The following is a 16,021-nucleotide window of genomic DNA, read 5'->3' on the forward strand; positions in this document are numbered from 1 at the left end:
CCGATGGTTGGTGACAGGGCGTGGTGAGTGCATCGGTCATCCGGCCTGAGACCGATGGCTGGTGACAGGGTGCGGTGAGTGCATCCGTCATCCGGGCGGAGACCGATGGCTGGTGACAGGGTGCGGTGAGTGCATCGGCCATGCGGCCAGAGACCGATGGTTGGTGACAGGGCGCGGTGAGTGGCATCGGTCATCCGGCCAGAGACCGATGGTTGGTGACAGGGCGCGGTGAGTGCATCGGTCATCCGACCAGATGCCGGTGGTTGGTGACAGGGCGCGGTGAGTGCATCGGTCATCCGGCCAGAGACCGATGGCTGGTGACAGGGCGCGGTGAGTGTATCGGTCATCCGGCCAGAGGCCGATGGCTGGTGACAGGGCGCGGTGAGTGCATCGGTCATCCGGCCAGAGACCGATGGCTGGTGACAGGGCGCGGTGAGTACATCGGTCATCCGGCCAGAGACCGGTGGTTGGTGACAGGGCGCGGTGAGTGCATCGGTCATCCGGCCAGAGACCGATGGCTGGTGACAGGGCGCGGTGAGTACATCGGTCCGTGACCCGGGGTCAGCAGCACCCCGCTTTCGGCAGGCCGCCGACTCGTGTCAGCGTGGTTCGGCGCTCGGAACATAAGACTGAGTCTAACCTAAACAAATCAAACCAAACGTATCCGTATGATTATACGACGCGCTGAAATATGAGGTGTGAGCGTTAAGCTAATTTCCTTCCATGATCTAAGTTCTAATTTTCTTTTCTTTCTTTCTTCACAAATTTACCTGGATTTTGCTTAAGTCCAACCATTAAAGATAATTTTATCACACAACAGTTCACCCCAAGCGACGCCATTCTTGCCTCAAAGTAAATAATCGCGGTTTCCACGTAACGAAGACTTTATCTTAAAGCAAGAGGCCATGTTTATGCAGTGCGCAATGCAGTTCGAAGAACAATCTGCCTCCATGACAAATTTGATACATTGTATGATTGAAAATTTATGGAACACAATAGCGTCATAAGGCAAATGAGAGAACACAGAAACAGTGCCGTCGCCCTGCCACTCCTCCCCCACTTTTGGTAGTAAATTCTCCCACCCCACTTTCTTAGTATGTCACACCTGCGCGGATTTTGGGGGTTGCAGGGGCTGAATAAGCCTTCCCATTAGCAGTGATTCTGAAAGCACTTTTCCAAAAAGCGCCAAAATTTGGGTGGATTTTTGCAATCGCCGTCTTTTGGTACTTGTCAGTTGATGACTTGCAAGAGCTCCCTTACCCGCTTTCTTTGCACTGTGGCTGTTGCAAAATATGCATCCGCACAAATTGACACTTGAGAATGTTTAGCCCCGGCTCAGAATTAGATTAACACAAAATTGAATCGGCCAGTAAATAAACGTACCCTGATGGTAATGTATTTTTCGAACCACGCTTCCCATCGCGCCAACATGGATTTAGTCTTCTTAATAATGCTCAACTGCATGATATATGGGTTCCTGTTCAAGTCAATTTATATGCAGAGTCGATGCTGAGCGTTTTGGGTTGTTCATTTGTGCGTGTGGATATTTTTGCAGGAACCACAGTGCAAAGGAAGAAGGCGAGACAGGTCTCGTATGCCCCCAGTTGACAAATATCAAAAGACAGCAATTTCCCTTGTACGTAATATAAGTACGAGGGAATATATATATGATAAACTTCCCTGTATACTCTGTATGCTCCTTGGAAATGTCTTTCCAAAAGCATTTGTAATTGGCAGGTTAGCTCGGGCCACACGACAGTGCTAGAAATGCGCGGAGGAGTGCCTTGCAAGACGACCAGTATTGCGTCGCTACAGCACCGTCTCTGTGAGGATCGCTTCAGCGACGTCTCTGTGGGCGATCGCCGCAGCAGACCTCTGCGCACTGTCATGTGCCTCGTAATAATTTTATCTACAAAAATCCTTTGGGCTTCAAGTGTGCAAATGGATGACAAATTATTTTAACCATTTTGTGGCGGCTTTTGGCACCGGATAGGGGTGTCACTTTCCAAAATCAGTTGGAGACGGGGTCTCAGCCGAAATGGGTGGCATTACCTTCCGAGTTAACCTGAGTAAGGAATTACTAGTAACTACCGCTGTCACTGATCGTGATGTATAACCACCACAGGCGCGATTATGAGAAAAATGCACTTGTCACTGTTGGGTGAAAGCTTGCGCTAACACTCGCTCGGTTGATATCCTTTGCTCGGGCGGAGTAGGTCACTTTGACCCCTTTTCCTGAGATATCATAAATTAAGATACTTTTAGACACCCAATTCACAGAATTTGTTGGCCTACACATGAACTCACTCGTGTTAAAATTTAATATTGCTTGGTCATCACCTTCAGGTCAAATGAGGTCAAGTAAGGCTAAACTCCAGGTTAGTGTGCAAAGTGCCCCGAGAACCTAGATATATTTTCTAAGCAAAAGGTCACTCATGCTCATTTAAAGTCAGTGACTTTTTTACCTTTCGAATGGCATGGTGTCCAAAATCATACAAGACTGCTCCGAGTTTTGCATTTGAATGAGCGCCAAATATTACACTTGGCAGCACGCTCGCAAAGACAGCTGTGAGCCAGAGTCATTTTAGGCCTCTACCCTTTAAAAGCCCCATGGAAGATGCACAATGCGGTTCCTATTGCCAATAGATTCGAAATGAGCACCGGAAACTACCTCATACGCCACAAATGTCAAACATTTGCAAACTGGCTCACTATATGAGGGAGTTATCTTTTCAAAAAGGCAAGGCGCATGCAAAATACTATTTGGCACAAAATAAGCATTATACTAATAGTAGTGTGCTTAGGTACCTACTGCCTAGTACACCATTAATTAAAACAACTGTGCTGCACTTATTTGGCCCAGTATTCCCTTTTCGCTTATTGCGGGGTTCAGAAGAACATTGGGGGAGGGTTTAGTCCAGCATTGTGGGGAGGCTTAGGCCCCCAAAGTATACAAAGTGACGCCCAGGGCCTCAGATATTCGGTGATTCTTGGTGCCACCTGGAACGTTTTCAGTTGTGTGACTGGTATCCCCTCGATGCATCCTTGCTGACAGTGGCCACGACTAGCCGTGGCACTACGAATTTTGCAAGGACGGAGAACTTTTGACAGCCCAGGCGTCCGCGGTGCAGAGCGGAGAGAGTAGCATACCATAGGCGCTGCCGTCTTATTGCCGTTGTGCGCCAGGCATCGATATTCGAATTAAGACATCCAGCTGCGCTCGGCGGCTCGACAATCTGTCAGAAGAACATTTCCTGAGCAGCCAGCGGAGACGTTCATCACAGGCTACTGGGTACGTGGTGATACCGGCTTAAACTGTTATCGACATATCACATGATATGTGAGACAACTGACAACTTGTGCATGGCGCTCGATAGCACACGACCCTCTGCCCATGGGAACGTGCATATTTGTGAGCACGATTGCACGCCGTTGTCTCTGTCGAATCATTTGGTCCAGTGTCCATACGACCTCAAGCTACCGAGTGATGTTACACGGCTGTACCACCGAGCGCTTAGTCACACGCCTGTACCACCGAGTGCTCAGTCACACGCCTACACCACCGAGCGCTCAGTCACACGTCCGTACCACCGAGTGCTCAGTCACACGTCCGTACCACCAAGTGATCAGTCATACGTCTGTACCACCGAGTGCTCAGTCACACGTATGTCCCACCAAGTGATCAGTCACACGTATGTCCCACCAAGTGCTCAGCCACACGTCCATCCCACCAAGTGATCAGTCATACGTCTGTACCACCAAGTGATCAGTCACACGTATGTCCCACCAAATGCTCAGTCACACGTCTGTCCCACCAAATGCTCAGTCACACGTCTGTACCACCGAGTGCTCAGTCACACGTCGGCACCACCGAGTGCTCAGTCATACGTCGGCACCACCGAACGCCCAGTCACACGTCTGTACCGTCATATCCGCTGGCGCACAGCACCTTCGATAGACGCACGCTTGTGTACAGCTAATTCACGGCTGTTGGCAGGTCAGCAAACGTTCGTGACTCTTTGAATCGACGAAAGCAGCGAATTTACGGCAGGTCGCGTTTTGGGCTGTTGTTACCGACGTTTTAAGAGGCACACAAACATATCGGGTAAATATTGGTCATGATCACTTGGATTTTATGCTTGGGCCATCTGGACGTCTCCATCTCGCTCCGCTAAGACAGCAGCGCTTGTGCCATCTGGACGTCCCCACTTCATTCTGTTAATGCAACAGCGAGCTGCAGTCGAGATCAGTTTAGATCGGCAAGCTGCCAAGACGACATGGGCATCCTGCCAAGTGCATAGCTACGGGTCGGCCTGTGCTGGCCTGCGTGGGTTGCTGTGGGCACGCATACATCGTGCGGTTGATTTCATGGGTTCATCTGCCAGGACTGTCAAGGTCTGACATCAAGCCTCAAAAACGCCTTATAAAGTTAGATCCGTGGTTCTGGCCAGAGCAAACACGCACCACCTTGCGCATTGGCCCAAGCGTCCGCCAGCGCAATTGTCCATTCTTTGTGGAATTTAAATGTCCTGGTTTTGTTTCGCTGCGCTCTCTCGTTGTCAGAAAAGAAACCGGGTTTTCGTCCACCGTTCTGTGATATTTGGCAATTTTTGAAATTCGCGTTTCCCATGTTGAATAAACGGGGTACGTTTACACGTATCACGTGCGACAGGCCAAGGTAATAGCGTCACATTTAGCCAAAATACAGTGCACCACCAGACCTACATGGTCAATACCCTTTTCAAAACTGTAAAAACGTAAAAATCTTCGTTGGAACCTGTGAAAACCGTTGTACCGTCAGCAGATTTCTTTCTTTTTTTGTCATCTGTTTTGCAGGTTTGCATTGTTCTTTCTCGAGACAGTTGCTACCGATAATAACGCAGAAGCTACAGGAATGGCAAATAGTCTCGAGGGCAGCACCCCTCCCCCCAAGTAATGACGGCGGGGTCATCATTGTTGTCTGATGCGACCGGTGAAGCAACAGTTATGACATTGCGGTCATCAATGTATGTTTCCCGAAGTTCTATTCAACATTCACTTTCTTGCACCCCGAAAAAACGTTCACGGTTTTAGGTGACTCGTGTGATGACTAATGACTGTGACATCCAAAACAATGCTCCAGCTGTGAGTGCGCCAGATTGACCTCTGACCTTGTGATTGACCTTCTGTCTGTGCTGTTGCTGTCAATTCGCGCTTTATGTCGAGCTGCGGAGAACTGCTTCGGAAGATATTAATTTTCAGGTCTGCGTCACCAAGTTAAGCCAAGTTCCAACAGAAAGATGCGGTCACAACACATCTTATAAATCATATCACTTAATTCAAAAACTGCATGGCGTACATCGAGCAGAACTCGTCCCGGATCGCCTGTTATGAGTCAGATTGGTTTGATCCTTAACAGCATATCTCACCTGCCTCAGGTGCGCTGGGCCCCACAGCTTTCCCTATCGGGAAGCTCCACCTGCTTCGGGTACGCTGAGCTCCACCTTTCCCTCTGTCAGCGTGTCTCACCTGCCTCAGGTACGCTGAACCCCACCTCTCCGTCTGTCAGCGGGACGGAGGGAGAGTTGCTCACGTTCTCACCTGCCTTAGGTACGCTGAACCCCACCTCTCCGTCTGTCAGCGGGACGGAGGGAGAGTTGCTCACGTTCTCACCTGCCTCAGGTGCACGGCACACATCGGCCTCCCGTATCCGAAGTCGCCCTCGCCGCCACGCTCTCCCGACGCGCTCTGACTGTGGATCTCCGCGCGCGTCGGTGGCTCATCGGCATCGACGCGCGTGCGTCGGAGGTCATCGGCGACCGAGCTGCGCCCGGCTGGCGTCCGCTGGGCGAGACACCAGCCGGGTCTAGCTCAGAACGAGAGCTAGTGGGAGTCATGGTCCTGGGCCCGCTCAGGTTATGTGAGAGGATTTCCGCGCGCGTGCGACGGAGCCCGTTCGTGTGAGGCCCGAGAGCTAGCTAGCCCCTGGCAGTCAGCTGTCTCGCCGCAAGAGGCCCACTCGAGCTGAACGACCGAAAGTACAGTCCTTGCTCCCGAATGAAACACGCGGAAATCATACTGCGAAAAAAGAGGATTTCTCGCGTTGAGAGGTAGTCCTCACAGCGCGCAAGCATGTGCTTGCTTGCTGCTCGGCTTCGGGTTCCAGCACATATGGTAGCCGTACATTCCGTACTCGACGGAGATGCCGACGGCGAAGGCGGCGATCCAGCCTCACATCTTTACGTCATGGCCAAGTACCACATCCGCCTCAGACATTGCTGATCAATTGAGAAGAAGTTCTGGATGTAGAATAAGCCTCACTTCCAGTACTTCACGCGGTTCGGCTGCCCTTCTTCATAACGCAAGCTGTGCACGCTCCAGCCACATCCTGCATGAACGGTGCACACTAGCAATGCAGCGTTCTCCATATCCATGGTTTGTTGCCATGTAAGAACATCAGCGTAACATGCAAAAGCATCCTTGAGGTTCACGGGGCTCATGCCTTCTTGTCTTCAAGTCAAAAATGCTTTGATCGCGTAACTAATGTATTTCCAAGGAGTGTTCCTCCGTCGCCTCCCCTGCTTCGTGGTCCACGCCAACCACTACAGCACAACACATGCCAGTTTCAGTCACAAGTCAGCGAATACAACTGACTCTGGGCAATAAGGTGACAGGGGCAGCAAGATTCAGGGGTCCCATTCATCAGAGTCTGACAATCGTCTCAATTCGATAACCCCCAACTAAAAAATCGCATCTTGTCATCCCGTTGCTATTGTCCTAATCTGGTCTTACGGCGTTATGATGACTGAACACACCTCACGCTGTGCTCTGGTGCTCCGAAACGATTGCATTATTTTGCTTCCACATTCGCCGCTGTGTCAACACGCTCTTGCTTTGCACGGGCATCGGTATGGCTTTCGTGCCTCGGTGGCGGTGTTGAGAACATGACCTTTTCTAGGGCGACAAAGGGTGCTTCGAAAGTCATCGAAAAGGCATAGGCAAACGCGAACGTAACAATGACCTGTGACAGAACCCAGTACACCAGTCGTAAGCCATCGTAGTACAGAACGCCCTTGGAAGAGAAAATTCCGAAGTAAAGGACATTGATATGTATCAAATATCCGGCGTAGGTGAGCCGACTGACGGGCACAAAGCCCGGGTACGAGAGGAACGTGTTGATGACGCCGCCGTAGCCGGTGACGCAGGCGAAGATGACCCAGGAGACGGCGAGGCCCCAGGCCAGTCGGTGCAGGCCGCCGTACGCCACGGCCACAGCCTTGCTCGGCGTCGGGTCCCAGGGCATCTGGTAGCCGTACATGCCGTACACGACGGAGATGCCGACGGCGAAGGCGGCGATCCAGCCGGGCAGATACTGCCACGGCCTCATCGCGACTCGTCTGCCGCGCAGCTTGTGCAGGAGGAAGCCGAGCCCGATGCCTACCAGCCACACCGTGCAGCGCATCCACGGGTACATGTACTGATTCATCAGCTCATCTTGATTCTCGGGCCTGAGACCGAACGGTATGGGCGGCATGTCCTTCACACCCCAAGCACCATGCGCAGGATCAGGAAGAGTGTCGTGATGAGGCCGAGCCAGGCGAGGCCGAACACCGGTCGCCATACGAGAGGCAGCAGGACTAGAGGCGCGAACACGAACATCTGCATGTCAACAGCGAGGTACCACGACTGCGCCAGACATTGCTCACCAACCGAGAAGAAGTTCTGAATGTAGAACAGGTTTCGCCACCAGTACTTCACGCAGTTTAACTGCCCTGAAGATTTGGTAAAGCTCCAAACTGGTCCATCGCCTATGTAAATAACCAGGTGGACGCAATAGCAATCATGAAAGCGTAAGGAGTGTCAGTCGCAGGTAGCGATGTATGTAGAACATAGGTAGGTTTGAATTTCTTGGTTTTCCTCGTAGGCGTTGCAAAAACCATACGCCACTAATACGCCAGATAACAGAAAGAACGTGTCCACGCTTGGCATGGCATTCGCCTACCACCTCAAACAGTGGGCTTTTAAAGTAATCATAGGCAACTATCACATTCTGAGTGAATTGCACTATACCACCACATGCGTGACCTAGAACAACCCAAGTCATGGTGAAGAAAACCGGATACCGTGTAGACAGGCGAGCGTCCCCTCCCGTGGCGTGGTGTCCAACAGTTTCTGAGTGTGGTGTACACCGAGAAGGCGAGCAGAGCCTGCTGAGGACGCCCGGGCGCTGCCCGTCTCGGCGGCTGGGACGTATCTGACGCGTCTCCCTGCTGGCCGGCCGGGGGATCGGCGCCGGGCACGCATGCGCACGGCTTCAGCCTGCATCATCGCCATCAGGCGTCGGGTGCAGCCCCTGTAGTGCAGGTCCAGGCAGGTGCCCCGCCACCATGAGACCGCCGAACAGGGCCATGATGGTGATGACGGCCCTGTCCGGCGGCGTGAACTCCACAGAATCCTCCGACGTCGTCGACTCGAGCGCGGGACACGGACACCTTTCTGCCGAGCAGCAGCTGTAGCCCGCGCGCCACGTCATCGCCGGAGCAGCTGGACGGCACGCACATGCCGATGACAAACCGGTAGGCATGCCGGCACTGGGCAGGATGATGACGCTACCGAGATCGTCGTCGTGCTCAGAGACGTCTGCGGGATCCTTTTGAAGGTCATGCTTGTCACGAGTCGCGATGATGGGGAAGGCGAGCACCGGCACGTAACCGACCCACGAAGTGCAGCCCCTGGGTAGGGCAGGTCTGGATACTTGGTCGCGTTCAGCTCCACGGTGATAAACTGGCATTCGTCGAACGATCCAAAAATGTTGACGTTGCCTGCCAGTATGCCGTCGGAGACCTTTCCGGTGGGCGTCCAGCACTAGAATGAAGAAAAAAATTCGCGAAGAAAATTAACTTGCGTTGCGCTACATTTCCTGGAAAACGGCCTGTAAAAATTCAGCTACAGATCAGCGCGGAACCAGCACTCGCTGATGGCGGAGCGCTTGAGTTTTGCAAACCGCAGCAGCCATCAGCGGTCATTACGAACCCTTTAAAACAGGACAAGGCGATGGCAGCAGGCATCTGTTGTAGTTCTATGCATGTGGCAATGATATTATTGGAAGATCTTAACATCAGCATGCGTCACCGTCCCATCCATGCGAAAGCATTCGCACTCTGTGCGATTGTGTCAGAGCAGATATTCAGAGCCTAGTTGACATCATGACTAACTTCTGACATCGTGCTGGCAAGACGGAACAGCTTCTTCCCACCCCTGCTCTACCTCTATGCACCATCAGTAACCTGACAGAACGACCCAATTCTGCCTACGCGGACGAACATTGTGATTTTGATATTGAACAGCTAGCGGTGGAGAACTTACTGAGTTTTGGCCACAGGGCCTCTCCTGTCAGCTCGTTCCAGAAGATTCTGCTGTGCGCCCGGCAGAGGCCGTCCACTGGCCTGGAGCGTTGGCACCGCCAGACGGGAAACTGCCAGCCGCTCTCCGGAGGGCATCGTCCTTTCCTCCATCAGCTCCGCCAGCAGGTCCAACCGTCCGCTCCACGTCGGCCAGGAGACGCCGCTGGGGGGGGGTGCCAGCGGCGGTAGACCCATGCGGAGCTGGTACGGGGGACGGTCGGCCCGGCCGCCCACCACCAGCGACAGCAGGAGCAACCGCTAAGGCCGGCACCCACGAGCCGCATGATGAAGCGCTCCAGGAGCGCTTGGCCGACGCGGGGCAAGACTGGCGCGCTCGCTGACGACGCAGCCAGATACATAGTCACTATCGCTGGCTGCGGTGAGAGCCGCTGATATGGACCCGTGACGCTCGTGCGCACGCTTAGGGTCAGCTTTCGTGGTATCAAAGTGCTCGAGAGCTGCTGCGTCACTTTGGTCATCGGTCGGTGCACCTGTGCGCAGGCGCAGGGGAGATTAATCACATTGTAGATGATGGAGTTACAAATGTTCCTGTATTCAACAGTAAAGAAAGCATAAAAGGCATTTGCTGAATGTCGTTGCAATATATTGTTATCATCGTTACGTTAATCATTACTATCGTTATACTGCTATCATATTATCGTTGATATTGTCTTATGCCAGCACTACTGACCTGCATCATTGCATGCTTCTAATTTGCAATGTATTAATGAAAAACGGTGTTTTTTTATTTCATAAGATGAAAGGTGGTGCTTGTACAACGAAACGACTTAACTCCAATGTTTCGACATTCCGTTCCGGAGTCATTGACCGAACAAAAAGTGCAAAAGTGGAAACATTCCTTTCTTTGATGTATTTTCTGGGTTTTAAAGGTTAGTGTTGAGAATCACAATTTGGAATCAAATCACGCCCAAACAAATCCAAATCGTAGTCTGATGCTTTCTCAAGCCTTTGTATGCAACAATCTTTAACCTAGACATGTTTACGAAGCAGAAGATCACTGGTGGTCAATTCAGGATAGCGGTATTGTTTGACCTTGCGAAGGTCATGGTGACCAAAAATCTGCGACTTTTTATAGTTCAACATACGTCAAGAATCACCCTAGGCTATGTGTTTCTAAAACAAAAGATTGATCGGGGGTCACTGATCTGAACTTCTGATCTTTATTAAAATTCAAATAAAACGATCGTTTGCTTGGCTATGAAAAAATGAATTCGAAGTGAGCGTCAAGCTAACCCCACAAAGCAAGGTCTTGAGAAAAGCAATTCGGCATTGAGTTCGATCTTATCATTATGCCTGGTCCAAGGTAAATGGAATTACTTTAAATTCTGAATTCATTGTTTGCTGTCAACGAAACCACCTCAAAGATAAATAGCTATGTCTAAGCACTCGTTTGTCGCATCAGATTGAACAATAACCCAGAAATTGTCTTCTGGCTATAATCTACCATAGGTCAGCGTGCATACCATGTACATTTATTTTGTTTGCAAAAAGACTGGATATTTCATGGGCTACAGTTGCGGAAAATTTGTCACGACAGCGCTGCGCCGGGAAGTTATTTTGTAAAGCTTTCACGGTGTCAAATTGCCCCTCACCACCTGATCGCGTGCTAACATGATTTAACACGGGCCCGGCTGGCTGGTTGAATACCATACGCTTGGGCGGAGGGGGGGGGGGGGGGGAGGAAACTTGAGCCTCCTCTGAAATCTTAAAACTAAGAGGAGCTACGAACAACCAAATTTACAGGACGGCTTAATCTATATGTGAACGCAGGAGTGACAAAATTGGAGGTTCCTAGGCGATGACCGTTAGGTCAAATAAAGTCCAACAATGTCGGATTCCACAGTGGCAGCAAACGTGTTCTCGTGCCGCCTAAGGCGAAAACCTTGAGCCTAAACGCCGTTTTTAAGCAAATGATCAATGATGTTCATTTTATGCCATTTGCCTTTTTAGATCTGTAGAAGGTATAATGACCAAAACCGACAAGCCCGTTTAATTTTTTAATAATCGTCAAAGATTACGCTTGGTGGTATGTTCCTAACACAAAAGACTGATCTGGGTGATCCTAGGTTAGTAGGCCTCTTTGACCTTAATAAGTGCTTGGAGGATTCTGCGGCGATCCCTGTCACCCAGAAATTCCGAAATAAGCACTAGAAACCACCCTTTAACCTGCGCACGGCCTGGGGAAGGCTGGCTTTCCTCCTACGGTTTTTCGAGCACAGGGCAAAACAGACAATAGGAGCAGAACGAAATTTTCAGCACCTGTTCGCCTATCAATTTGGCATCATTTGAGTAAATTTAAGATTTGATCCACCAAGATCAGTGACTTATGCCCGGTCAAAGAGGTCAGCCTCTAGAAAGCTTTGACCATTCACCACTTTTATGTGGATCATTTTTCGTCGTCCAAACTCGTTGAGGCAACGGAAAATGATAGTACCTTTTTTGATTCCAGATTTGTTTTGGAAAATGCAATGTCAGTGACCTGAGATCAGCTTTTTGGGGATTTTTTCGTAAATAATGCAAAACTGTACAATTTTTGTGTAGTTTTGGTGTTTATATTGAAAAAGTGCTAACTTACATGCACAACCATCTTATAACTACAGAGCACATGGCATTAGCCCAGGTCATGACCGATCTCTATGCGTGCCTTCTATAAAGCACATACTGAGCTCAAAACAGGTGGTTTTAGGGGGTAATTTTGGACGCCTAATTCGAATACTTCAATGAAAACATGTTCTGATATTATTGGAATGCAAAATGAGGTCACAATAGGTAATGTATGGACATGCAAGGTCATATAGTACCATCCGAGGTCAGCAAACTATGTTACCAGCAGCGGAAAAGGCTAGATAAACGAGTACGACGTGTGTAACCACCTCCTTATCGCTAATGTGAAGCTGATAACGTCCAATTTCATGCACCAAAGTACCTGTCCTCACATTCTTACAGATGCATTGTCAAGCGCCGAAGGGACTATGCATAATGTAGACAAACAGTTGTGAGATATGAGTACCTGCAAATATGCCTCTGTTTCACCAAGTCATCAACTTGGGGGCAGTCTAGAGGTTCCAGATCCAGTGTTATGTTGTAGTTCCTTTTGATGCCAGAGGCAATCTTGGTGGCAAAATTCTCGAAAAGTTAAAATGCTTTTTGAATCCTCTGCACCTGGCCCTCAATCGCGCCACCCCATACACATGTACAATAAGTTACACGTGAAAAGAATGCGGTACTTCGATAATTATTTTAAGATCACCAAATTGTATGCTGTTCGTCGAGCAAGTAGTACACAAAACACATAATTTAATGCACAATACATTATTTCTGACCACAGAAAAATATTACTCTGGTCACATACTCGGTTAGCATTTCAGGTTTTTTTTCTCATGTTGGATGGCTTATTATTTTGACCTGAGTTGACCTCAGATGACCTCTAGGCCACCCGAATATGGTATTGTTGTGTCTCGTGTCCGAAATACGTTTATCCTGCAGCTGGATGTAATCAAATATATTTAGTCAGAAGCACATCAAGCTGCTTTAGTCTACGAAAACCAAAAGTATCGTTTTTGTAGACTGTTAATACAACAATTTTGAATGGTAATCCGTCTTTCCTGATCCATGGGGGGGGGGGGGGGGGATGGTCGGAGTGGACTCCCTGCAGCCTGCAAGCCTAGTTCCCTTCCCTCAATATCTATCTTGACGTGTTTAGTATAGGTTTTAAAACTGCATCTATCGGAACGACCGTCTCCTACCTTTCGTGGCCTCTGGTGACCTCAACAATTTTAACTTAAGTCAAAAGTTTAGTATGCATTCTTCATGATCTGATGAGTCCTTCGAAGCAGTGCCCCTGTTTTTCTCATACGGCATCTGGGAGTTTGGAGATCTCAGGGGACATATATTCCGCCGGCCGGGCGAGGGTTTAACAAGGCTATTCAATAAAAAACACGCTGTTCTTGACCTCGGTTGACCTTCATGCCTGACTCAAGGTCAATAGAACGTGTTGCAGTCGTAATTCAGTTTCTGAGAAAATTCTTTGAGAGGATCTCGAGGTCTAGACACTATCTCGAAGATGTATGGGCTTCGTCTAACCTCCGTGGGTCGGATCAGATTGAAAACTCCCCAGAAATTGTCCTCACGGACAGCCATGGCCTGACTTTGACCTATCAGTAGATCAGGGAACTGACATAAACGCACCCCATTTGATATTAAAGGTTCTACTACTCACTGCCTACATCTCTGCAAAGCTTGGCATGGATACGCTACACTGCGCCGTTCGGAAATTATTTTTGAAATAAAGTTGGGCCCAAAACTTTAGTGTAAGGGGGGGCTTTTCTAAAATCAATTTGGCCAGCTTCGTCGGGGGTCACTTGACACCCATCCGGCTTGTGTGGAGTTAGGCAAGAAAAAAATACTAGTTAATCCCTCAGCTGACTGACGTCCCTGGCTGGCAGTGTCGGTTGGGGGCATCATAAAGAATTCGTGCTGCTCAAGGCCAAGGGAAGTCGTGATCATTTGGCTACCATTGTATAACGAATGCGGTAATAAATCTTGGGCAACCGCCATACCGTCACCGCCAGGGTAGGGCACCTTCTCCCCCCCGCTAAGACAAGGTCAAGAAAACGGGGTGCGTGTAAGGGGAGGGGGCCTTTTTAAATAGTTCCTTCATTGCACAAACCATAGCAGAGCAGCCGTAGCATTTCCGAGACGTGCGTCGTTGTGCGGCGTGACCGCCTGTCAGGTTCTCCCCGACTCCGCCTCTGTCACTTGATGCAGCTCCGTCTGGCTCCGCCCACGCTCAGCGCGCGGTGAAATTCCAGGCTCCTGCAGACAGCCCCGCACCCTCGGCCGACGTGGGCGTGACGTACACTGTCGACCGGCACCGTCTCCACTGCGCCTGCGCCGCGCGGGCCATGAAGCTGACGCTGCCGGCGCCTGCCGGCGCTCCTGCCTGGCGACCCCTAGCCGCCTTCTCATCGCCAGCGGGCGCGGAGCGGACGGTGGACATGCTGGCGGGCTGCTGGAGGAGAGGACGCTGCCCTCCGGAGAGCGTCTGGCCGTGTCCCGCCTGGCGGCGCCGACGCTTCCAGGCCAGTGACGGCCTCTGCCGGGCGCACAGCAGGATCTTCTGGGACGAGGCTGACAGGAGAGCCCTGTGGCCAAAACCCAGTAAGTTGTCACTAGATGAAATTCTGCATCGCCGTTGATTCTCTGTTGGTAATTTATGACATAGGCCTGTGCAGATGGAGTGGTAAACTGCGTCGCAATGTGAACAGACGCCTGCACGGTCATGGTGGGACAGCGTCCGTCTCACGAGCGAAAGCAGTCACCCGTGAGCTCTGCAGGAGCGGATGCAGAGGGGTCCAGAGAATTACGGTCCTCTTCTGGGTTACCCATGATATTTTAGGGTTTGAAAGGGACATCAAAGTCTCGTCAGAGTGGAGCGCGAAAAGAGTAATTTTCTTTGCACGGTGGGTCTTTCTTGTAAACAGCTCCAAAATCCTAGGGGGCATCACAATGGGTCTATAAATCTTCGTTTCGAAGAGGCACCAACGCCACCAGCTCCAGCGTTATAATGGCCGTATTGTGTGATGTTGCCATAAGCCATTACTTATTCAGAACTCTTTCCTTTTATTGGATTTAGACAGCTTCAAGAATTTTAAAAATTGAAAGAAAGAAAAAAGAGCAAGAATTTGAAAATTATGCGGCCAAAAGTGCGTGGATCCTTTGGGAGCCGGGAGGGACATGAAGCACCAAGTACTAAGGAACATCAGATGGCCTGTGTCAAGTGTCCCTGATAGAATCAATGGTGATGGCATCATTTATTGATTTGTTGGGATTATTACGTTGGCCAATGCTGGTCATCGCTCACTTACAGTTACTGATCGAGGTGGTCTGTTGTCCGAACTGTCTCCAAAACTGCATCACCAGGCTTAATGAATTAAGCATGATGGCAAAAGTTTGGCACAACGCGAACCACCTTATTTACTGAAGCATTCCACCCAAGTATCCTATCTTGCCTGACCCTATCTATCTTGACGATCTTGGCTGGCCAAATCCTACCGTAATACTACGCGGCACATTTGTTGGCTTCGGTCTCAGATTCAAATGAGTTGAGTTGCATGCGAAATCAATCATGTTTCACAGGCTTGTTCAGGTAAGTTTGTCTATTATAATTCGCATTGTTTGGTGATCCATTAATTAAAGTACAAAGCCTAACTGGAACCCGGAACATGGAACGTTTGTAGGGATACTTGATGCAAACGATTTTTACCAAGGTATTTTTAACAGATTATTCCAGCTTACTCGTGCTGAAGAAAAATGTTAACATTTTGCACATTGTAACAGTGGAATAACAGTGGAACGTCCAGTGACATTTACACGGTGACTAGATCGCGAAACAAGAAGGCCATAATTCGTGCCAAATAGGCACACAATGGCAATCAAGAACATACAAAGTCAGTGTCCTTAGTTTCATGTGAAGCAAATGTTCTCGACTATCCCTTTAAGGGCCAGCTGCTTGTCTGTGCTTGGAAAGCTTAAGATTACGAATGAAAATCTTTCCCCTAAGTTTGCTTATGCATGCCCAAAAGACTTGAGCAAAATTTCCTTCCATATTGACATGT

At 49.8% G+C, this 16,021-nt stretch overlaps 1 pseudogene; it reads right to left on the reverse strand.

Moving 5' to 3' along the window:
- Positions 1–6,659: 6,659 nt before the first annotated feature.
- On the reverse strand, positions 6,660–8,512 carry LOC119104268 (nose resistant to fluoxetine protein 6-like; annotated as a pseudogene).
- Between the last annotated feature and the right edge of the window lie 7,509 nt (positions 8,513–16,021).

The sequence above is a fragment of the Pollicipes pollicipes genome, unplaced genomic scaffold (assembly GCF_011947565.3).
Source record: "Pollicipes pollicipes isolate AB1234 unplaced genomic scaffold, Ppol_2.1 Scaffold_6052;HRSCAF=7182_pilon_pilon_pilon, whole genome shotgun sequence".
Classification (NCBI taxonomy): domain Eukaryota; kingdom Metazoa; phylum Arthropoda; class Thecostraca; order Pollicipedomorpha; family Pollicipedidae; genus Pollicipes; species Pollicipes pollicipes.